Here is a 26,128-nt window from a genome sequence, read left to right as displayed (position 1 = left end):
ATGTAGTACTCTTAGCCAGTCTCACTAAAAGGCCAATACACAAATAAATTAAATCTCTCCTCCTTCGTATCAAGAAGTCAGTTTTCTGGGTAGGTGTCATCTGCAACAGTTTTAATGCTTTCTGTTCAGATTCAGGTTGAATGGGCTATAATAATAAGCCTTAGGGAGACACAGGGTTCAATTTACCAGAATTCCCTCTTTTCTGTGTTTGTCAATACAAGCTGTTTTTGACTTGTAAATTTCTCTGGTTAATGAATATAATAAATATTGCCTCATAAAAACTTACTATTTAGTTGCCTTACTCCATGTGTTAGTGCTGAAGTTTATTCCCAGGCTGTGGTGTCTTTTCTGTGGAGTTTGAGTGCTCAACACACAATAATGTGCTGTAGATTTTCCACCCTTATTGTAATCAGATACTCAAAAGTTAATTGGGAACAGCAGTTGCATGCAGTGTGTCAGGTGAATAAGGAGTTTGTTTTTAAGCCACAAAACCCAATCTGGCTAACTGTGTGATCTCCAAGAAGTCACTTGATCAGCTTGTGTTTATAATTTAGCAAAAACATGGATTGTGTCTAATGTGCATTCACAATTCATTCCAAAATGCCCAATATGATATTAAAGTTCATTGATATTTAACTGTGCCAATGTATAGCTAAATTAAGTTTTGAGAGAAAATGGAAATATTGGGCATGTCCCCACTTTCTAAACCCAACTCTCTGTCCTACCCCTTTCATGCCCATTAATGCAGTCTGGAGATATCGGCAACTGGAGTCTATCCAGTCAGCAACTAGAACAAAGGTAGAAAACAGGTTTATATTGGATGGCAACCCTTCACTGGAAACACGCATGCACACGCATTCAGACTGGGTCAGTTTAACATCACCAACTGATTTCTTTTTATGTCTTTGGACTTTGGAAGGAAACCATAGAAGAAAACATAAGGTGACAAGGAAAACTCCTTAAAGGAGGCACCCCAACCAACACCTGATATGGAGTCCACATGAAGTGACAATGAAGCTATCGGGATGGTGACTGCAGCAGGCCAAGTCGAAGTTTTGTAGTACTTTCAGAATACTTGGCTGGCTAGGACTGATTACTGGTAGTCCCCTTATTAAGAACATTTCCCTTTTTTTGCTTAATGTGAGATGTAGTAGAGCTAACTTTACTGTAATCACAGTATTGATGAAAATTTTATTGTAGTCTGGCATAAAATATATCTGAGGCCCTTATGTCCCGTTTGCTGCTGTTGCTTAGTTTTCTTTACTCAGGCTCAGCATAAGGGGATATTTATAATTTATTTCCATTGTCTTGTGTTTTATATTTGAAAATTAATTTAGCATACTTTGCAAAGACCAGTTTTCACTTTAACATTAAAAGAGTCTTGCTCTGTTGATCAGTGCGAAAAATGGCAAATTAATTCAACAGTGATCCAATATTGTGTTATAGTAAAATGTAAAAACTTGCAAGGGGGTGAATATTTTTATAGGTACTGTAAGTCAGAGACGCTTATCTGTTTAGAGGAAATTTATCACCCTGTAATCTCTTTATAGAGTGCGGCTACTTTTAAATCATGGCTCTTTCATCTCTTTTCGTGGTTATTAGCAAAGTTATTTGCTGCATTTATTGCTGATAAATTGCTTAAAACAATTGTCCTTCTATGCATAAGCTCAGCAACTAAGATTATCCTATGTAGACATGTTTCTTGATTTAAAGGAATTAATTGAAAATGACAGAAAGGAGAGGTTATAGTAACATGTGAGAAGTTCTAAATGGGAACATGGGTATATTGGGATGTGTTGATTAATGCACTGGACTTCAAAATCACAAGTCTGCAATTTTAGATGGTTACAACAGACATGTAACAAGAAAGGCTAGCTTTTTAAATACAGCTTTTCAATCATTGCTCTCAGTACTTTTCCTGTATATAAAAAGGGGATTGATTACCCCATGCTGACAAAATCAAAATAATCAGGTATTTTGTCCATATATATACTCACAGCTGCTAGTTAAAAGGAGGTGTCTTTTCTGGTGAGATTACACTGAGGTGACACCTTCTCCATGTCAGTGCCCAGCCACAAATCTTGAGTTATAGTCTTAACCTGTAACCTGTAAAAGGAAAAAATGTGAAAGTTAAATTCATGTAAAAAAATATGGGAAAGGTAGAAATGAAACTTTTTGCTGTTCTTTCAATAGTTAGCTTTTAAGTCTGAGTGATGGTTAAAAACATTAATAGTATCCCTTACATTTAAAATAATCTGGGGTCTGGCTAATCTGTGTTGCCTCCCACCTTACCTCAGAAAAAAAAAAACTTATCACCTGATATAGAAAGTCATCTTTTTAAAAATTTGTCAGTCAAGCATCTTTTACATTTAGGCTTTTCAAATATAGTACTGTTTGGTATTGCTTATTTAAAATACAGAATTTTAAGGAATCTCTCTGCTAACTTGTTTGTACAGATGTTGCGCCATCACATCAGCGTTTCAGTTTGCTTTCCATACAAACACAGGATCACGTGTCATAAATGAGGTGCAGAAAAACAGCACATATATCTGTGTGCACATACAGGTTTTTATTATTTGTACACGTAGCAGCTTCTCATTGACTCTTACATTATACCATAGCCTGCGATTCCTAACTCCACCCCAAAAAACAGTGTAGGAAATAAATGTAGAAAGAAAAACTATCCACTTCATATCTACTGTATGTTTATAAAGATGTTTTTTTTATTTTGTCTCCATGTTTATGGAAAAATTTCCTCATAGATCACAGCCACATACTTGCACACGCAAAAAGCTCCCAGGACCTCTGCAGCAACCTACAGAAATCCCTTGAGATTTATTTTTGAACCTTATGGAATTCAAACACCCATGTGCCACCTGAAGCGAAAGGAAAGGATGAAGATTAAATTAATTAATTGAAGGGCTTACCTGCAAAACCATCCAACTACATGTGTTTGTATTCTAGGTTGCTATTGTTACAGTGCACTATAATGAGTAGTGCTTTATTTTATATTAAAAGTTGCTGGGCAAAATGTTCTGCAATGGAAAGTTATGTGTATTAAAAAAATCTAATTCCAAATTTATTTTATTGGCATTGAAATATTCTGAAACTAAACTCTTCAATGTGTAAATATAGTAAAAAACCCAGATGTGTTGTGGGTGTGCAAGGATGAAGAAAAATTCCATCCAATAAAAGTTCATTGATGAATCTCCAAAATGTAAATTTTAAGGAAATATCTTCTTTTCTACCTGGCATAAGAAGCTGGATACAAAATAATTTTGACTTTCTACAGTAAATTAATTTTCAAACTGCACTTTTATACTCTCATGGCTACACATGGTGTACAGCTAACAGTCTCCCTGTCAGACTATTAAAAGACCACATGCTACTTGAGATCTCACTGTTGCTAAATAACCAGGAGTGTTTTGGTCCAAACACAAATGAACTTTATCACACTCCCTTTGCAACTTGGCAGCCTGTGTCTTCTAGAGCTGTCTAGTCTGAATGGATGCAAGTGTGGTGGTGGTGGTCGGGGGAGGGGCTTTACACGTAGCATGGATTTGTGATGCTGCTGGATTTTAGTTAAACAAACAAATACATAATATAGATTTATAGTGTATATTTATTATATACACATTTTATATTGGGACATCCCTTTTACTCTCGTTCTGTCAAAATTCACAACTGGAACAGAAATATGTGACAATTTTACTTCCTTTAAAAAAGTAAATAATTGATTTATATTATATGGAGCTTTTTCAGAGAGCTTTTCAGGCATGTTGCCACTCTTGGTCTGTTTCATTGCACTGGATACTTGCTGTGGCTTTGTTACACACTGTACTGTATCAAAAACACTACCTAAAAACAAGATGTATAGACTTGAAAGCAATCACACATTATCCCATTACCACAGACTATTCATAATTTGCTCTTTCTGTGTTTTACAGCTGTTTAAATTATATTATCATTTCACAAATGTAACACAATTATTTTGGCGTTATTTACACAAATCGTGTAGCTGTAAAAACATACACACCCAGCCATTAGTAACCTCTTTGATCTTATGCCATCTCCTTGAGTACAGTAGCCCGCCTTCACCCACAAATAGATCACGTCCATTGAATTTAATTTGGCACTCTTTACTCAGGCTTACACACAAAGAATGATAATAAACACATGATACACAGCACAGAAGAATAAAGTAAATGTTACATGAATGGTAGTCCCTACCACAATGGAAAAAGCTTCTCCCTCTCTTTTAAACAGAATGGCTTTTTGACTCTTAGAGCCGAATTTACTTCTTGCCTCTTGTTCATTTCTTACATGCTCTCAAAATATTTCTGAACTTCCTGCAATTTCTTATATTGTCTGGACACTGCCTGATGCCATGCACCCTTTACGCAGTCTTGTCTGTTCATACTAACTTGGAGTAATCCTCATTGAAGCATTTGACAACCAGATTAATGAAGTTTTACATGATACACTGCGTAGTTTGGACATGCACACAACCAATGCAGCCACACTAAGACTTTATTGCCTGCAGGCATTAAAACTGTGAAGTTAGCCTTCTCTGTCCATACACCACAAAGGACTACATCAGTACAGAAGGCCTAGGGTGGCACTTTGCTGACCAGATCACTGATTTATTCATTGTGATGTTGAACAAGTACAGAGTCTTCTTGACATGTGATAAAAGATCACATCTTGAATCTGTGCAAGGAATACTACATAATTTTCAAGAAAGAAAGAATGAAACTAAAATTGGGGAAGTTTCATATTGTGGGCAGGGTGAGGGGTTGTGGTGGGAGGGGGAGGATGAGTCACAGTTCTTGCCTAAATTAAGAGTGATTATGTTCCCTTGAGATCCCTACTGAAGCTCAACATGGTGAAGAATAAGGGAAACACAAAGTGGGATTCTTTTTTGCTGGCTTTTACATAGACCTGTCATGATGCTTTGGTGATACAGGCTCTTCTTTCAGCTCTTTTGTATTGTAAAGGAAAATGCAGTTGGACGGGCACCTGGCTGGGTGGGTCATTGGGACCCTTCCTAGCTGGTAGGCCGTTACAGAGCCATGTGTTCCCTCAGTACTCTAAGGAGCAAAAATCCCTCAGGCGTAGTTTCCATTTGGACACCTACAGGGTGTTGTAGTTACAGTGGACAGTCCTGTTGGGGTCGTTGGGTGCCACTAGAGAGAGCTGCTGGGGGCAGGCTCCCTTGTCGGGGGGAAGCTCTGCCTGGCCCGGAAGTGCTTCCCGGTTACAGTGCTGAAGTGCCAGAAGTACTCCTGGGTTCAGGTGTAAAGGGAGTGCTCCACCTTCCCCAGGTAAGAGTCGGGAGTGGAGTCAGGCAACACTCACCTGGAAGAAGTGGAAGACAAAGACGAGGAGAAAGATTTAATAAAGAATTGGTAAAGGAAAAGCCTTGTAAGAAGATGTTTGATTATATTTAATTGCTTTATTTGAACCCTGGATTGTGTTTGGAGTAGTGTCAATGGTTTGGGGCTCACTGACACCCCAAAGGTGCAGGTCACAGAATGTCAAGCTGTTCTTGTATTAGGTAAAATGACACTCTAAAAAGTCCCTTAAACATAGGGCACACAGTATCCTGAAAACTGAAGTCATACTTGCACACTGACAGTTATGTGCAGTAGTCCTGTCCTAGACATCTTGCTTAAGAGTATGAAGAAGCATTTACTTTGTGATTTTTTTCATTGGTGCAAGATTAACAATGAGCAGTGGGTTCATTGTTTAGCACTACTTTTTCATTGCTTCAGAGGTCTTACATTCTGGCCTGGATCTTCCTCTGTGGAGTTTACTTGTTGTCCCTGTATCTGCATATGTGTGTCAAATTATTTGATGAATCTGAAATATTAGCTGCGGTGGGCTGGCGCCCTGCCCAGGGTTTGTTTCCTGCCTTGTGCCCTGTGTTGGCTGGGAGTGGCTCCAGCAGACCCCCGTGACCCTGTAGTTAGGATATAGCGGGTTGGATAATGGATGGATGGATGAAATATTAGTAATTGTTGTATGTGATTGGGCCAACTGATGGAGTAACATTCTGCCCAGGATAGGTTCCATACTTGTTCCTAGTATTACTGGATCGGCAAAGGCTCTCTGAGACCCGGAACAGGATAAGTAGGTAAGATAATGGATGGTAGCTTTGTGAGATTCCATTTAACCATAGAAAAACATATTTTTATATGGCTCAATCAGAACATTTTCGTTTATACTGACATTGTTAATTTTCTTAATGGCGAACTATTTGCCAGGAAGTTTAGCATAGTAGCCAACATACTGAAACATGTAAGGCTATTTTCTCACTTTGTCATTCTGAGCAAATTACTAAACCTTCTGTGTGCCTGTTGGTTAAGTGAGTGTCATTGTTAAAATCATGCTGTAATGTCATTTGTGATGATCTTAAACAGGGAAGGCTAAATATAAAATAAATAATCTTTTAATGTAGCATTCATAACAAAAATGTATAAAACATATGCATGGTTTTGACAAAAACATGCTGTTTAGCCCCACATAGATTTTCTATCCCTATTTTCTTGATTTTTACAAACAGGATTAGAATCCCTTCTTCTCCGTTGGTCCCTTGAGCAAGGCCCTTAACCTGAAAGTTGCTCTGGAGTGCTGTACAGTGGCTGACCCTGTGCTCTCACCCCAAAAAGGTCACGAAGAAAATAATTTCCCCTCTGAGAATAATTAAAGTATGTTAAATAAAAAAAATCTAAATCCTCACAATTCTGACAGTCCCCCAAGACTACTGTCCACCATGCTATTATATTTTAACCATATTCATTAAGAGTACTATAAAATCACTCCATATGAACATTCCTCTGGCATCACTTCCTGTAGCCTTTCCATTATGAAGGATTTTTGTGTAATGAACTTACATACTTGAGTTCATCTTGCAGATGTTTGAGCATGGTAAAAACACATTTTCAAAAATAAGATGTGAATAAAGTAATAACTCAATTTGTTGATATTTTTACCTCAAAGTTATGGCAGATATTTTTCAGTTTTCTCTTAATAAATCAAAAGGGTGCTGCCCAGTAGGTGTTGATGACCGTAGTAGTGTTTTGTTACTGTGTACCAGCTTGTTATGTTCTTTTTTAATAATGGTGCTATCTGCTCCGTCCACACTGCAGTCTGACTTTTTTTACGTATGTTGCCTCATTACCTCTGAGCCAAAACTCCTGCAAAGTCTGAACTCACCAGGGTTGGAATTTACACCTGAATCATCTGTTCGTGGACAAAATTAAAAAAATAAATAAAAATGGACATGGAATTAAGAAATACAGGCCACGTATGGCAGTATTACTACTGGCTGCTTCTACTACTGCTGCCACAACTAAATAGTCAGCTCATATTATATGAATATTTTGAGACACATCCACCTTTTATTGCATATAGTACACTGCTTATAAGTTATAAATTGCAGTATTGTAGTTGAACAGTAACAAAAGTGCCCTCTGCTTCATCTTTCATGATTTCAAAGGAACATCTTGTAAAAGTCTCTCTTTCCTTGTGGGGGTTGCATACATACATGTGTGTAGCACACAGTATTCTGCAGGTTAGCAATGAGCTATTTAAAGTGTTCTGACGTCAGCTAAGCTTGACCCATCTGGCACCTGACAGCAATAGACTACACAGATGCTATAGTGATTTAGGCCATATGAATGGCAACATTAAGATTCAGCCTAAGCAGTGGTGTAATATGAGCTTTGTGTGGTACAAAGAAATTTCTATATATCGTCTGCATAACCACATGATAGTAAATCTGCCAAACATATGAAACTGAACATTATCTTTTAAAAAGTCATATCTTGTATAGATAGGTAAGGCTGAAAGTTGGTAGAGATGAAGGCAGGACAAGGTCTGAGTGGTATCTTATGGTGGAATATTTTTCCCATAGAGACAGAGAAGGGGAGAATGTATTGTAAGTGTGCGACTCATTTTAGCAAGATTATGGAACATTCACGTCTAGAATCCTGCATAATAAGCATATGGATTAACACCTTTTGAAGATAAATTATTTCATTATCCTCTGCCATAATTTGATTAATAAAGTTCTGTTCATCGCATCATACTATTTAAACATACCGGTTAGTTAATCAAATTAAAAATTGATGTGAGATACACTTGTTGTATCCATCAGTCTCCTTACACTGTATGGATATTTCATAGTTGTAACCATAATAAAAGCTTTCTTGGCATTTTTACGTTTTGTTATGAAACCTTTGCTTAAATTTGTTTCCTGGAACATCTAATATGATTTTTAAAAGGAAATGCCACAACCAAAACCTGCTTGGCCATACATGAGGACTAAAGCTAAAAATGTCTCCGTCATACAATAGAGGGTCAGCTCAAGTTGGAAGGTTGGGAGACAAAGTCACAGAGGCGAGATTGTGTTGGTTTGGACATGTGCAGAGGAGAGATGCTGGGTATATTGGGAGAAGGATGTTAAGAATAGAGCTGCCAGGTAAGAGGAAAAGAGGAATGCCTAAGGGAAGGTTTATGGATGTGGTGAGAGAGAACATGCAGGAGGTGGGTGTCACAGAGCAAGATGTAGAGGACAGGAAGATATGGATAAAGATGATCCGCTGTGGCAACACCTAACGGGAACAGCCGAAAAAAGAAGATACTCCAGGATCATAACCAACCTAGAGGTCATGCCATTTTATGTCATATTATCAGTCATGCAAGTAATGCTCAGCATCTGTATATCATACTTGGCAAGAAAAACAAAATATTGGTATATAGTGTAGCATGACATATCTATTTTGCTTTATTATTACAGTTCATCATTTCATTTATTATTTATATCCAGGTAAGTTTTGTGATACCCAGCCTCTTTCTGACAGAAATCATAGACTAAAGTAGATCAGCATATTGGTGCATCCGATACTAGTATCCTTTTAGTTCCTGTTTGCTATGTATAGTTTTAATGTTATCCTTATGTCTTCAGCATGGAAATTCTCACATAACTCAAAATTCCTCTTTCTGTGCTGAAACATTCATAGGCTAATTTACATTTCTAAGCTGGCCTGGTGTTAAGAGTTATTTTCTTGACTGTGCTCTGGAGTACACTGGTGGTCCATTCAGATTCAGGTTTGGTTAATGTATTTGCTAGTTGTAATCAGGTTACCTCACTGTGAACCTTGCTCAGGAGAAGAATAGGATGGACATTTGAAGAAAGACTCTTATCTTATAAGAAATGTCATTATTGTACATGTTATATTGGAAACAAACAGTAACTATTCCTCAACAAGATGCTATATAGGACTAAAAATTCAGTTTGCATTGGTGGTGGTAAAGTTGCAACTTTCTTGTTATTATTTCATTAGTCTTAAAAAACAAACTATTCCTTATGTATTATCTTAGTCAGCCACTGAAACGCCAATATTCATTCTATGATGCTTCAATACATAAAGTAGGACTTGGCCTGCTAACTAATATAAAGTAATGTATGCCTGTAGTCCTGTACACTTGCATTTCCTGACACTCTCTTCTGTACTGAAAATGATGTGCCTCTCTCACTTCCTCAGTTTTTCTTATTTTAATGGCCTAACCATGCAGATTCATCCATCCATTTTCTGACAACAGTGCTTTACAGGGCATACTTAATTAAAGTGAATAAACTGAATATGTATGCCTTAGGAAATGTGGGAGGATACCACAATACTTGGGCAAAAGCCAATGGTGAAAATGTGTGGATGTATTCAGACTGCTACTGGACAGGAATTAAATTTGTTCCTGAGGCTATGAATCAGCTGTGGACTTTGTTGGTATGCTGTCCAAATGTCCATACAATATTCATAATTTACATGACTTAATAATAAAATATTGGTACTTATTGGATATAGGCAGATGATCTAAAGCCAGTAGGATGCTTCTTTAATTGAAAATACAGCTTCAAAAATCTACATGGGCTGTAGCTCTCCAGAAGCCTGTGTTAGACTGAGAGAGAGAGAGAGGTTGGGAACATGATCTGATATGGTGTGATGTCACACCCACCACACGATGAACCACCTCAGGATCCTAAATTAGACCCGAGCTCAGGCGTGCAATGGATGACAACACAGCAGCACACTAGATCGAATGGAATGGAACAGTGTGATGTTTTTTTACAGTGGCTGGAGTGCCAATCCTGCCAATTAAACAGCCCTGGACAGCACATACAGTATACACCCAAACTCGCACTCAATCAAGGCCAACTTGGAATCATAGATCACATCTTTGTGGACAGTCGAGGAAAATCTGAGTAACCAGAGAAACACTCACACAAGAACAAGGCACATGTGCAAATGAACAATGACCAAGAGTGGGCTTTAAACATGAGAAGCTGGATCCATGAGACAGTGGCACTATGCACTATGCCACTTGTTTTTATGATACAGCTATTCACCCAAAACATTCTATAGAGTGTATTTTTAATCTTCTTTTATTTTTACTATTTAGGACTGGCAAGTAAATGATTTGGTAAGGATCAGACTGAATTACTGATGGTGACTAAACAAACTTCATACGTTATGTTACCATTTTTCAATTCTAATTTTTCTTGCATTTCTTACGAGAATGTCATGGTGATAACAGACTGAAAACGTCAAACCATAACTGGCAAAAGTCTCCAACTCTTCCTAGAGAATTCCTTTGCATTCTTTTGGCAAAATGAAAAATATAATCCCCCTTGACCCCAGATTTAGAAGCACTGGGTGTTAACTCCACCATGCTACATTTATCAGAAAAGCACTTAAGTGTCATAGAAAGGTGAGGCCAGAACAGTGACATCATCTTGAAAAAGCAGTGATACAACCCAAGGATGCTAGACTAGACACTTGGCAAGCCATATCTCTGCCTTAATATCCATTCATGAACGGGAGAGGAGAAAAAGTTCAACCTTTGTGCAACCATGTGCTTACTTAAAGATAAAAGGATGAAAACATGACTCTCAGTCCTCTAATATAGAGACTGAGTGGTAGGTACACAGTTATGGCCCTAGGACGGTTGTAGCACCTCCAACAGGGTCTCAGATACCAACATCTTACTGTATTTAGAGTAGGCTGCACTTTATTACTAAATTACACTGTCGAAAACAGTAAATATTATACAAAAAGAAATAAAGTATGCTTCCATATTAGGTTCCATATATTGCATATTTTTTTAACTCAAAAGTTGTTTGATGTAGCCTGGTGCTGTGAAAGAGCAGCTAGAATATATAAAACATTTTGTCAGTACTAGATCTCGCCATTACACTTTGTAGTAGTTTGGTAGTTTGTCTTCTATTCATTTAAAGTTCATATTTATAGTGGCTTTGTAATTAATGTGTTGTGTTTTTGTACACATATATTTTTTGATTTTTTTGTGTTACTGTAGTTTTTGGTGATAAAAAATACAGATAAAACTAGATACCTCAGCATATTACAAATGGAGAAAATGTAAACCGAGAGACAATAAGGCTGAGCCAAGTAATTTTTGCTAGTTTAGTAAAGGATGTGTTTGTTGCATCCAAGACTTTCTATTCAGTAGCTGATTTGTATCCCATGTGAGAGAAAATGTCGAGAAAATGTACGTATGCGTGCAGATTGAAATACATCTGGCTCACATGCAATGCTGTTTAACTGTGTGAAAAGGGGAAGTTCTTAAGTTAATGTGAATGGGGAAGTTGCAGTACAAATCTTTTTAAGATTTGCTTGATATTTTTGAAAGATGAGAAGGGTCTTATGTATTACTCCCCGTAACTGTCTAAATGAGATGGATGATATTACTTCCATTTTACATATTTGCCCTCTCTTATTGTCATTTTATCTGTAGGATTTGAAAAATAAGTTTTAGCTTGGTTAATTAATTATCAGTTTTGCCTTTGGCAATACTGGTAATTGATCAACTAGTTTGGCAAGGCTTTTACAATGTTTACCCTACCTCCATTGTAGGAGATAGGTCTCCAGTCTTTAGACTTGTACCAAGGTAACTGAAGCACTCTCACTTTAAGAAACAGAATTAAACAATTGATAAATGCAAGGATTATACAAATATGATAACCTACAAATACTGTATGTATTGACATATAGGATTGGACACAGACAGACAGTCAAACAAATAACATTTAGGCTGGCTGTTTGCTGCTAGTTAGAGTTCTACTTTATCATGGCACAGATAAATAGTTTACGATGCCTAGTCTTCATGGATGATGTCCAATGGTGTGTGGAGGTGTTGCTTTGCTGTTTCTCCAGGTTCATGTGGAGGATTCTTCATGTGTTATACTCTTTCTCTCTGCTTCATGATATAGTGATTGTTTAAGAGAAGATTTTAGAATGCTGCTGGGAAGAGTCCTAGAGTTCTTCAGGATTCCCTAGAGAATTTCCTTAAGTGTCTTTATTAATTCACAGTTCTCCAAGCTTCTCTTTGCTTTTCCCCATTCTCTGCCATTTGCTTCTTCTCATTTACTTGGAGAGATAGGTTGTGTGTGATTTTAAAGAGAGTTGAACCTTCTGCAGATTGGAAGTCACTTTCATTTACAAAATCAGTGTCTTCTAATAGGTGAGTTCTTCTGTATATTTTAGTTGTTATCCCTTGAATTATAGGCCTTTATCCTTACTTGAGTCTATTTTGTGCCTTCTGACTCAAGAGGTCTGCAGAGGGGCCTCAGTAGAGATGTCAATGCAACAAAAGTTATTATAAAGTGTAAGAAAATTATTTTACAAGCCCTTGACTTCCCAGTGTAGATCACATCATTGAGTGCTTTAGCCAGGCTATTTAAAGACAATGCACAGATATAATATTAGTCCACTAATAATGTATAGTATCATGCAATTAAACAACTTGGTAAGTAAACTAAGAGTTTAGTCATTTGACCCTGACCTTACAGTCAAGCCCAGATAAAACAATTTTATGCCTAAACACTATATTTACAAATATATTTAATTTCCAAATTAAAAGCTTTTTTAGAGAAATACAATTTGTGTTTCTTTTCATGATCACAGTATAAATACAGGTTTAATTTCCAACTGACATCTAAACAACTCTAAAAACATTGCCATTGCTAAAAAAACTGGCTAAACCACTAGTAATAAAATCTTTATTTTGTAAACACCACACTTTTAACAAAGAGCTAATAAATCATCTGAGTAGCATATTTTATACCAGTCAGCCACAACACAACACCACCTGCCTAATACTGTGTAAGTTCTCCTCGTGCCACCAATACAGCTCAGACCCCATAGGTCATAGACCTCACAAGACCTCTGAAGGTGTCATGTGGTATCTGGCACCAAGACATAGCAGAATATCTTTTACGACATGTTAGTTGTGAGGAGGGGCCGCCATTGATCTGAATTGTTTTTCTAGCACATCCCACAGATGCTGGGGAATTTAGGGGCCACCTTGAACTCTTTGTTATGTTCCTCAAACCATTCCTGAACAATTTTTACAGTATGGTAGGGTGCATTATCCTGCTGAAAGAGTCCATTACCATCAGAGAATACCATTGGCATGAAGGGATGAATGTGGTCTGCAACATTATTTAGGTAAGAGGTACTTATGAAGTCCACATGAATGCCATGACCCAAGGTTTCGCAGCAGAACATTGCACACAGCAATGCACAGACTGCCTCCGTCAGCTTGCTTTCTTCCCATTGTACATCCTGTTGACATCTCTTCCCCTAATAAACACACAACACACCCAGCTACCCACATGATCTAAAAGAAAATGTGATTAATCAGACCAGGCCATCTTCATCCATTGCACCGTGGTCCAGTTCTGAGTCTTATGTGCCAGAATGGTGGTCAGCATGGGACCCTGACCAGTGTGCGGCTATGCAGCCACATTAATAGCAAGCTGTGATGAACAGTGTTCTGACACTTTTATCTCATGACCTGCATTAAGTTTTTCAGCAACTTGTGCTACAGTAGCTCTTCTGTGGGATCAGAACAGAAGGGCTAGCCTTCTCTCCCCACGTGTATCAGTCAGCCTTGGATGCCCATAACCCTTGTTCATTGTTTACTGGTTGTCCTTCCTTGAACCTCTTCTGGTAGATACTAACCAATGATTACCTGTAACACCCCACAAGACTTGCTATTTTGGAGATGCTCTGACCCAGTCGTCTACCCATTTCAATTTGGTCCTTGTCAAAGTCGCTCAGATCTTTATGCTTGCCCATTTGTACTGCTTCTAACGCATCTCATTCAAGAACTGACTGTTCACTTGCTGCCTAATACATTCCACCACTTGACAGATGCCATTGTAATGAGATAATCAATGTTATTCCCTTCACCTATCACTGGTTTGAATGTTGCGGCTGATTGGTGCATGTCCTTTAAGAAACTGGAGTTGTAGTAAATATTAACTTGCTTTAACATTCCTGAAATGTCACTCTTCTTTGATGTCAGCCATAAAATATTGAAAGTGCAGTCTCTCCGTATAATATGCAGAACAAACTGATGGGTGACATTTTGATCTTGATGATACAGAAAAGGTGAAGGCTTTGAGGAAAAAAACAGTAAAACAAATAAACACACTTGGTAAATACATTTCTGAATTTTTTTCTAATGTACCACATCCACTGTTTGACATAGTAGCACATGGTTTCATCCTTATCTGAAGCTTTACTTATTTTCAAGGACAGGCAGCATGGAAATAAATAAAATTTCATGTTCTATTATCCTCATGCTGACGTCTTTTGGCATGAATACAGATAATTCTAGCCACAATTAGAGTATTTCCAAAATGCAATATGGATAAATTACATTCCAAGTCCAGCTCACAACTACAGGTGAATACACTAAAATATGAACAAATTACATCCTTCCTCATATTTGACTTCTGTACCATATTTTTGGCAATTAGGATTTGAAGATAGCAAAAAGAATAATGAAAGTAAAGAAAAAAAGAACAAACAATACAGAAGCAATAGAGGAGCAGTACTTTCCATCCAAGGTTCTCTTCAGTAAAAGCAGCAAATCATTTTTGCTGAAACATTTAAGACAGATGTCTTTAGGCCTTAATAAGAATTAAAACTTTTTTCAGTTCCCTCAGTCTGTCAGAATTCTGTATATCATCTTGTATATGGATGGCATGTTGGCACAATGTTTAACACTGCCTGCTTTCAATTCCGGGGTCCTATTTTTGAGCCGTGGCCTATATGGAGTTTCTGTGCATGTTTCTCTGTTTGGGTTTTCCTTCCACATTCCTCAGACAGGTTATATTAATTGATGACTCTGTGTAAATTCATTTTTTAGTTATTATAATTTGTTTGTTTTTATAAATTCCATTGCTAGTGAATGAACTGCAATTCAAATATAATCAATCCTACATCATCTTCTGATGAACTCTAAAATTTTAACACAATTAATAAAAGTCTGGTAAATCCTAAATATGTTTTGGACAGCTTTTAATGAAGTGAATTTGATTTTTTAAGCAACATGGAACATAACTTCCCCACTGTGCAATGGTAGACAGGTTAGGATTTTTAAGTTAGCTTAGATAAGGTAACTTGCTGGCAGTATTATAAATTAGACAGAGTTCTCCAATTGTACTGGTACAGCTTGTGTATTCAAAAACAGAGAAATACCAACATCCACTTCTGTATTTCTATGATTTTTCAAAGCATTGTGTCTTTCTTTAATAATATTATTGTTCACGATAGTGAAGCCCTTTGAATTATGACCACATATAAAGATATTTTATATTGATTGGTGTGGAAAATACAGTAGAAAATCAACCAAACATATATAACAAAGACACTGTCTTTAAAAAAAAAAAAAATATATATATAGTGACAACTCTAGTGGGCACACCAGCAACCCATCCCAATGCAGACAAATGAGGCACACTGAAAAAAACACAGGTCAAACACAGTCCCAAAGCACAAATACTTCACAATATTTTTCTCTTCTTCTTTTCTCTTTTTCCTTCTCCTCGGCAAGCTTTGTCCCCTTCCACCTGACTCTGGTTACCCAAGTAGTGTCTGCTGGCTCCTTTTATATGTTATCCGGAAGTGCTCCAGATGCTTCTGGGTGTAATGAAAGAATCGCCCATACGGGCTCAGGAGTAACTGTAACACCCCGTGGTGTTGCCCACAGATCCCAACAGGGCTGCACCAAACTCCAACTCCCAATGAGTCCTAGGCACCGCTGCAACCCGGGGGGGGCTGCCATGTAGCACTTCGGGGAAGGTAACATTCTTACCATGCTTGCTTCCCCGTTCTTCCAGTTTGGAGGCATCATGGCTGGGGTGTTTTTATTTATATATATATATATATGTGTGTGTGTGTGTGTGTGTGTACATAATGTATACAGTGTTTTCAGAGAGTGTTCAGAACGTCTTCACTTATTTCACATTTTGTTATATTGTATTGTAGTCTTACGCTAAAATTAATAATTTGTTTTTCTCTCATCAAGTGACATTCAATGCATCAGGAAGACAAACACATTTATTAAAAATAAAAAACTGAATTATCCCGTTGACACAACTGTTCAAACACTTCAGTTAGTACATGTTGTAGCACCTTTGACTATGATTACGACCTGAAGTCTTTTTGGGTATGACATGACAAGCTTCACATACCTAGAATTGGGGATTTTCTGTCATTCTTCTCTGCAGATCCTCTCAAAGTTGTCAAGTTAAATGGAGACTGTTGGTAGACAGCTATTTTCAGCTCTCTCCCAGGAACAGAATGGCAAAAGTAATTTAAAACATAAAATACTCTTTTTCTAGTCATTCCATAATCTAAATCTTTATTTTTGAGCTGCAGCTTACTGTTTGAATTAGTATATTCCAACACATCTTGCAGACTGTGGGACACATTCCTTTCATACTAGACTCTCCACCCAGTGTAAAACTGTTCATGCAAGTAGGGCCATTTCCTTGGGTAACAGAGCTAAATGGACACATGTCTAAAACACAGAAATTTAGCAATTCACCCAAAATTGACCACTTAGTAGGGATGAGACAATACAGTTAGCACACTATACAATTTGTATTGTATTCACTCAGGCTTCATTCATAATACAGTATTCTCAGGATATGAGAATATGTTTTATTAAAGAAATGTACTGCATGTTTAGTGTTACTTATTGATAGCCATTATGAAATGAATTGAAATTAGTCAAAAATACACAAGTTTTAAGTTATGTTTTTGTAAGGTTTTTATTTTTAATTAAAATAAATTAATTTTAAATATTAAATATGAAATATTTACACTACAGTAACATAAGACAGGTTGACATTTAATTAGCACATTTAAGCTTGATTTTCACTGAATACTGTACACGTGACAAAAATGACCCTATAAAGTCACTAATATAAAGTTACTGTAGTGCAGAACCATCCAAAATTAAATGAATCTCTTTGATATCTGAGTTTACATCTAACATCGCTTCAACAATGGCTGTACTTCTGTTTTCTGCTTGAACACCTCACTGACCCATTAGCTGCGGGTCTTCACTGAATATATGAACTACTTAAAATGTTATCTTTTTTTTTAAAGAAGAAAGGAGCATAAGTAGCAGGGGCAGAGAGATGATTTGACCAGAAAATTGGACATTGGTAATTTGGGTGTTTTTCTCTCTTCATCATACTAGAGGACTGCTGAAGAGAGCAGTGTGAGGTCCACTACTGTATAACTCATTCTTGCTGTAATCTACCCCTGTTTCTGAATTAGTATCAGTGAAAGGTGTACTGTATCAATGCCTCAAGCACTTGAGTGGTAGTAACTGCAGTTTGCTGCTCTCAGTACTGTTTGAGTATATCATGAGACCTGTTCCAATACTATGGTGAGCTTGTGCTCTGGTGCTGACAGTCAGTTTTTAAATAAGTCTGTGGATACAGTGTTGCATCTCTGAGTTACCAATGTTCTAATTTACTCTACTCGTCTGAAGATGCAACTCAGTAAATTAAGTTTGTATGTAAAACTCTTGATGTGTGGTCCCAGCACCCTTTTCATGCACGGTGGTGTCTGTATTGTTTGCTGAAAACTATCACCTTCCCACCACATACAGACATCATGGCTAGAGGGGGCTGGGCGGTCTCATGGCCTCGGACACCACTGCAGATTTTTTTTTTCTCTAGCCGTCTGGAGGTTTTTTTTTTTTGTTTGTTTTTTCTGTCCTCCCTGGCCATTGGACCTTACTTTTAATCTATGTTAATTAGTGTTCCCTAATTCTATTTTCTTATTTATTTTGTCTTTTTTCTCTTTCTTCATCATGTAAAGTACTTTGAGCCACATCATTTGTATGAAAATGTGCTACAGAAATAAATGTTGTATCAAAAAAGTAGTTCTGCCAAAGTGCAGTCAGTTTGTCATGTTAACTTTAATTAAGTTTTTCAATTCCCTACTTTCAACAAAAGGCGTTTTCGATTTGACTTTATGTTTCATTTCAGTTCTGTGGTAATGTCATATAATAAAATATTGCAAAATTCAATACAACACAGTTTTGTCTCATGTGTACCTCTCTGAGCTCAAATTGGCTGTAAACAACCCTCATTTTGAGGAAGTTGAAAAGAGTGCCACCCATCTTTAAAAGAGCACTTAAAATTACACAAAAGCCATAAACTCTGGTGTGAGTCCTCACTTGTAACAGACCATTGTCAAAGGACAAAATAAGTTATTCACAAAATGAACAAAACGTTAAAAATGTGAGGATTTTATTTGTTAGGATCACATGATAAGGTCTCCTGGAAAGATTTTATTGAATTTACAGAACAATTTATTGACACTTATAGCAATACATTCCCGCAGGATTTGAGGAGCCTGACTTGGCATGTTATGACTCAAGATGTAATTTTAGTGCTTTGAGCAAAAGTGGAGAGGACTGAAATCTGTTCTGTGCTTAGTCGGGCAGAACCAGAAAGAAAGCTTTAGAAGGTGTACTGGAGGGATTAAAACATATTCCCATGTAATCCTGTAATTCATAGACAGTCTCTCTATTTCTCTGTTTCATCATTTTGCTAATCAGGTTAGTCAGAGTAACCTTTTTTACAAAGTGTCACCCGAGTCATTTTGCTGCAGTCTGCTATAGTGGGAATTTTAATTAAATGAAGGGCAAAAAATTGGTGCCAAGAATGTATGGTCCCTCAGGAACTTTGGCAAAGATATCAGTTTCATTTTTTTTATACCTCCACAAATTCCCATCAGGAAGTTCATGATGTTTTCATGTCATTTCATTTTCTAACCTGTTTAATCCAGGTCAGGCACATGAGGGGGGCTGAAGCCTATTTCAACTAGCATAAGGGAGTAAGGCAGGAACAAACCCTGCAAACACAGGGCAAACACACACTAGAGACAATTTAGCATTGCCAATTCAACTAACCCGCATGTCTTTGGACAGCAGGAGGAAACTGGTGCATCCAGGGGAAACCCACTCAGACACCCAACACAGGGAGGACCCAGGTCACGAACCCTGGTCTCCTTACAGCAGCCTTCCACTATGCCACATCATAATGCATTAAAGAATATTTTCATGATCACCTCCTTTCTAAATAGTGAGAGGGATTGTCTGGGTGATGGAATGTAAACTTTCTTACACTTGGCAAACCAGCTAAAAAAATACGTCAGCCTGCCAGCTACAAGGTCATCCTCTATGACAGGGTCCAGTAGAGGTGGAAAAATTATCACCTATGATTGATCTTTTTTAAAGCCAGACAAAGTCAACATGCTAGTGTTTCTTCTCAGAAATCAAAATTAACAATGGCTGATATGGTTTAGGGGTGGAATGGTGGCTCTGAGGCTAGGGATCTGTACTGGCAATCTGAAGGTTGCCAGTTCAAATCCTGTGAACACCAGACATGACTCTACTCTGTTGGGCCCTTGAGCAAGGCCCTTAACCTGCAGTTACTCTGTCCTGGGTATGACATTAACCTGCATCCATCTCTGCAAGAAGTTCCTTCAAATTTCAAAGGAAAACCTGGGGGTTGGTGGCAGGATTGGCACTCCAAACCACTGTAAAAAAACTCATGCTGTTCTAGTGTGGTGCTGAGGTGTCACCCACTGTACTCGGGTCCCAATCCAGGTGTTCTGTCATGTGGTGGGTGCGGCAATGTGCTGTAATCAGTGCATGCTCCCAACCCAAACCCAATTTGGTTTGATAGTTTTTGTCCAGACAGGTTAAACTGTACAGTAGTTACTTCTAAATATTTAATTAATTGGTCATATTTTTTTTTATTGATTTAATCATGTTTTAAATTACTTGAAACTTACTTGGAGGTAACTAATTGCTTTTATATAACCATTTGTTAACAAAATAGAGGCATACTACTCTGAAAGTAATTTCTGAGCAAGGCCAATTATCACAATAATAAGCTCTATGTAGTGGAAAAGGTCACCTTAGGTGCATGCTCTGTTCGTTTTTTCTTTTTAATTTCTTCTAACATAGTTTTATTTTATTTTTTAAATACATCCTCATTTCATGGTGTGTTCATACACTATTACTGTCTCTTTCAGTTTTGATTAGCCTTTTTAGTCTCATCTCGTGAGAAGAGTATAACGCATGATGTCTCCAAAGCCACATGACTGCTAGGGGAGTCTGCTTCCTAGAGTGTAGACAGAGTAGCCCTCAGCACAAAACAGAACAAAACAAAGAGCGGGAGGTGTATGACAGAAAACCCTCCTCTACAAGCTCTCCTGTTCAGTCAGCAGATTCCTCAGTGCTGCTTCATACCGCTTGGCTTTTGCGACCTGATGTCACCTTTAAGGGTACTTGTAAGGCCTGGGTATCATCAGGGAATCTGCTTCTTTGATTATAAAAACAATGAGGTTATTCTAATGCCTCAAGGAATATTCATCCAAAAGTCACTCAATCTTCGTAAGACTCGAGTATTTTCAGTTTGCATGAACAGCAGAAGCCATCGGAAAAAGTGTTGACTATTGTCAATGGTTTTAATTCAATGAATACAGTAGTTACCCAGGGAGCTCCAGAGGGCTGTGGGTTGGGGCAGTTTCTTTTTCTCAACTACATCTTTATAATAGGCAGTATCTTTCGGGACCATGGCATCCAATTTCACTGTTATGCTGAAGACACAAAGCTTTATCTATCCACTAAATCCATCTCTGTTTTTCCCCGAAATATTCTCACTGCATGTCTCCAAGACATAAAGTCATGGATGATTCATAATTTCTCTACTAAATAGCAATACAACTGAGGTGCTCCTTGTTGGTTTTAAATCTGTACTTGTTAAGGCTAACAGTTCTTCCATTTTAATTAACAATACTATCACAAGCATCTCTTTTCAGGTTAAGAGCCTGGGCATCATTCTAGACTGTACACTCTCTTTTTCATCTCATATGAACTATGTCAGTCCTGCTCATAAAAAACATAGTACTGAAGTGTTGGTCAATGCCTTATTTACTTCATATATAGCTTATTGTAATATCATTCTGTCTGGCATCCCCAAAAAACTTATACAAAACTCTATTGCTAGGATAATTACCTGTTCTAAGTCCACTGAACATATCACACCTATTCTCTCCCAACTGCATTGGTTCCCTGTCTACTACCGAATATGATACAAAATACTGCACTTAACATTTAAAGCTCTCCACGGTCTTGCTCATCCCTACCTCACCGATCTCCTACAGACTTACACTTCCTCTTGCTCCCTCTTGCTTACTCCATCTGCAGCTGTTCTATGGGAGCCTGAGCATTCTCTCATAGTGCCCCTCAACTCTGGAATTCTTTTCCCTCTCACATCAGTCAACTGGACTGAATAATACAATTCAAAATTATTCTCAAAATGTACCTATTTCAAACTGGTATACCGACTATGATTTTACTATTGTTAAAGCCAGTTATTTTCATTTTATGTTTGCTACTACTTTTTGACTTTATTATTATTTGATTTTATCTTTTATTTTTATATTTTTATTTTTGTCTAATTCTTTGTAAGGTGACCTTTAGTATTAAGAAAGGCACCTATTGAATAAAATCTATTATTATTATTATTATTATTATTGACTATTGTAGTAATGACTTTGTGGGTAGCATAACATAGAGCCATTTTGTTTAATTACATCCTGTAAGTAAAAACCATATAATTCTGCATACATTCAGTACAAAACATGTTCATGTATATATGGAATCTTAATTTGGACCTTCTCCATAATATGTTAAGTGAGTTTTCAGTGCACATATATATCCTTACCAATTATTTTCCATAATCTGCATAACCATACCCTTCACAGTTTATAGAACTGCTTCCATCCTTCCTCTCCTTAAGCTACATAGAAAATAGGAGGCTCAAAAAAGTAGTGTAGTAATGCTTGTGGAAGAAAACAAAACAAAACTGCACAAACAGTAAATCCTAAAAATGATCATCATGTGGAAGAAATAGAGAAGGCAGCTTTAGAAAAAGGGAAGTATTCCGATGGTTAGGCAATTTTATGACTAAGGGTTTTCCTGTGATTTTCAAGCTCCCGGGGTCACAAGCCTTCTCCACTAGAAAAGCATAAAAGGCAGAACGGCAACAGCCATTCCTTTTTGGTCACAAAATGGAATAAAGGCTGCACGCTCTACTTTGCTGAAGAGCAGGTAAGAGTTTAGTCACTGGCTTCATCTTTATTACTTAGCAATACCACTTTGTGATGGGAATGGTAGAAAGTAAGCTTCTATTTGTGAATTATAGAATGTTCCATAGTACGTTAGTCTGAAGATGTGTTTTCTTTTATCCTTTGTTTTGCTTTAAGTGTTTTTTGTTTTAGAGGTCTGGTCTTTAAGGCAGCTATACTGTAACATTTTTCAACACACTGATTCAGAGGGAAGAGTGCAGATTCAAGGCATAATTCAACAACAATGTAGTTTAAAGTATATTTGACTGTGCCAACAGATCTGCCTTTGGTGTTTAATTAAAAACACCATGAGCATGGGAAAGGTGATATATAAATAACATGAATTATTATTATTATTATTGAAGGGATATGTGCCAAGCAGGTACTATGGTGCCACCAGGACACTATAATGCTGATTTTGTAATGTTCTTATAACTCTTTGCTCTTTATATGTATTCTTTTCAAGAAAAATGAATACACATTTTAATGTCTTTACAGCAATAGTTTTGGTTTGAGAGTATAACTAACTATTGGGAAGATTATGACAATAAATGCTTGTCTGCTCAGTGCTTGGCAGTTCCTACAGTTCTGATTTTCTTTGATCTGTATGACGTGTTATTAGAGGATACTGCTTGCCAGTATACCATGACATAATCTCTGACTTACTTAACCCAGCGAAGAAAAGCATCTCAGACAGTGCACTAATCCAAATCAGGGACTGCTCTGGCAAAACCCATAGAGCCAGGTTGAAATCAGTGGTCAACCTTACCAGCATGTCTTTGAGGGAAATCTAGAGTACTAAAATCAATGAAGACACAGGGAGAACATGTAAACTCCACACAGACAATAACCATACACAGAATTCAAACACAGAACACTATACAGATCTATACAGCAGCAGTACCACCCAGTGCACCTCCATTTGTGTATTATTTGTCAGTGTAGTTACAAAGATGAATACTTCATACAGTATGTTTTGGATGAGGATGGTGTATTCAGATAGCCAATGACACAGAAGAGTCTTTTTTTACATTGCATATCATCCATCCGTCAGTGTAGTTACAAAGATGAATACTATATACAGTATGTTTTGGATGAGGATGGTGTATTCAGATAGCCAATGACACAAAAGAGTATTTTTTTACATTGCATATCATCCATCCATCCATCCATTCCTTTTTCAGACCTGCTTGCAATGTTGCAAGAAACATGGAGCCAGTCCAATGAAGCACTGAACACAAGACAGCAACAACCCCTGGGCAGGGTACAAGTCCATTGTAGAGTGAACACAATCACTGAAAATCAGTGAGCTACAATGATTGAAAGCACGTATCACTATCCACCATAATTTGCAAAAGAGAACAAAAAGTGCATAGTCTAGAAAAGAGCAAATTTAGTGCTGAGCTGATGTCCCATTTTCAGTACCCTGCTTATATTTCCTTTGAAAGTTCATGTTCCTCCTCAGTCAGGATATGAGCTGATGCACCATAAGGATTAAGATTGAATCTTAACCTACTGCAGCATAGGAGGATGATCTGGTGATCTGGGGGACATTCCTCTCCAAAGCTGAAAGGATGACTATAGGCTGTTAATCTGGCATTGTTCTTGGTGGCATTAGCTCATTAGAAAATAATGGGAAAACAAGCTTTTAATATAATTTTATCATAGTGACATTTTAAATTAAAATCTTTATGGCAATAAAAGGTAAAGCTTGAACAACAGATGTCATTACTTTAAGTATTGAGGTATGTAAACTACTAATTGCCTTGTATTTAAATGAGTCTGCCTCTCACCTGGCTGTTGTCTATGTAGGGTTCTCGGTGTATCTTTCCTCCAAATACTGCAGTTCCCCCTATATTCCCAAAGATATGACTTATGATAATTGGCTAATCCAAGCTGGTTCTGTGTGAGTCTGGGCATGGCTGTGCGTGAATGGCTCTACAGTGGACTGGTTCCCTGCCCAGGGCAGGTAAAAAGTCTTAACCTGACGCTGTCTAAATTGGATAAAGCATGTTAAAAATATATTATATGGTTTATTTATTTTACATTTTCTGCATACAATATATTATTAACTCTGTGCTCCGAATATCAGTGTAAATTGACTCCTTTCAGATAGTCCAAAATCCTAATTCAGCATTAGTGGCTCCCCAAAATTGTATGTTCAGACATCTTTCATGTATCTTTCTAAGTCGATTTTTTTCCCAGTCCCTGTCCCCCTACCACCAAACCAACATTCTGTCCTACCAATTTTCTATCAGTGACCAATTAACTGGAACACTGCAAAACTACATGAGAATTAATTGTTGCTTGTACAAAAAGCTAATTTCTAAAATCAAAAATTAGATAAAGTTGTTTTTTTTTTTTCACTTTTGCATATTCTCTTCAATGATTCATTCACTGTTCAGTTCATATAGCTAAAGGATTTGATATCAATGATCGCCTTGGTGAGATCCTTACTCATATTCCTGGCAGGACATATTTATTTTTACAATAATTTGTTTTCTCAAAAAATGTGGTTATATTGTATACATAGTAAGATATATGAACTCATATTCTAATTATTACTCATTTAAGATAAGATTATTTATTTTTTCCTGAATTTTATTGTTCTTTTGTAAAAATAGTTGTGATAGTTCTATAATAGTGCTATTTAAAAAAATACCTTAACTGCATCCTTTTATCAGATTATTTTCATGTAGTAATAAGTAAAGCAAGAAACAGAATACTTTAAAATTTAAATTGTATTTGCAGTATTGGTCAAAATATTGCCATTAGATATTATTCTAAAATAGAAGAGCTCTGTTTATAAGCAGCATTGACCGGTGTGATAGAGTTGGCTCAACTGCCATAGTTTTACTGGGTAAACACCACATTGTTGTACACATGAGGATATTTAATTCTTTACTGCTACCCAAAGGCACCCTTGGGTTACCTTATTTTTCCAAAATATCACAAAAACAAATTTAATTCCTATGTGGTACAAGGTCACATTTTTTTATGGCGGTGTTTTAATGTAACTAATTGAAAACAGGTTCAGTGATCCAGGTTATTGAAACAGTGGCTGGAATTCCTTTTATTTTTAAACAAAACATTGAAAAAGAACTTTCCCTACATCACAAAAGAGTTTGTTATGTAAATACACGTTTTTGTCTCTGGCATGATGGCACTCCTACCATTCTGGTTGCTTATCTTTCATTCAGCGACAATTTTGTATATAGTGTCTTCTAAATGAAAACACATTTCGCAAAGTGCATTATAGATTTTCTCATTTTTTGTGTTTTCCCATAAAAACATTCCTAAATTATTTACTTGGCCTTCAGTGACTGAATAACTTAATATAATCTATCTTTCTGTCCATTTTTAAGCCCAGTTATCTAAAGCATAGTAGTGCCCATCCCAGCTGTATTGGACACAGATTTAAAAAAGGGCACCACCCAAAACTCACTCACTCACTCACTCACTGACTGACTGACTGATGGAGAGAATGTTCAAATATAGAGCGTTCACTGTACATTGCCAGCAATGTGTTGCACTTCTTATCTGTGCAGTGCCATATATGTGCATCGTTTATTGCAGTTTTTAAAATG

The 26,128-nt window shown here is 37.1% G+C and overlaps 1 protein-coding gene across 4 annotated transcripts in view; it reads left to right on the top strand.

Moving 5' to 3' along the window:
- tfeb (transcription factor EB) overlaps positions 1-26,128 on the top strand; it is a 92,223-nt gene that overhangs the window by 6,104 nt on the left and 59,991 nt on the right. Inside the window, exon 1 of one of the 4 annotated variants that reach the window (XM_039749172.1) lies at positions 22,438-22,524. The exons of the other annotated variants lie outside the window; for them this stretch is intronic. The gene's annotated coding sequence lies outside the window, so the exon portion shown is untranslated. Of the gene's footprint in view, positions 1-22,437; positions 22,525-26,128 lie in introns of those variants that run through there. 4 annotated transcript variants of the gene reach the window in all.

This window comes from Polypterus senegalus, chromosome 3 (assembly GCF_016835505.1).
Source record: "Polypterus senegalus isolate Bchr_013 chromosome 3, ASM1683550v1, whole genome shotgun sequence".
Taxonomy (NCBI): Eukaryota; Metazoa; Chordata; class Cladistia; order Polypteriformes; family Polypteridae; genus Polypterus; species Polypterus senegalus.
The sequence above is the reverse complement of the archived record's forward strand: the minus strand, read 5'-3'. Positions and strand labels throughout refer to the sequence as shown.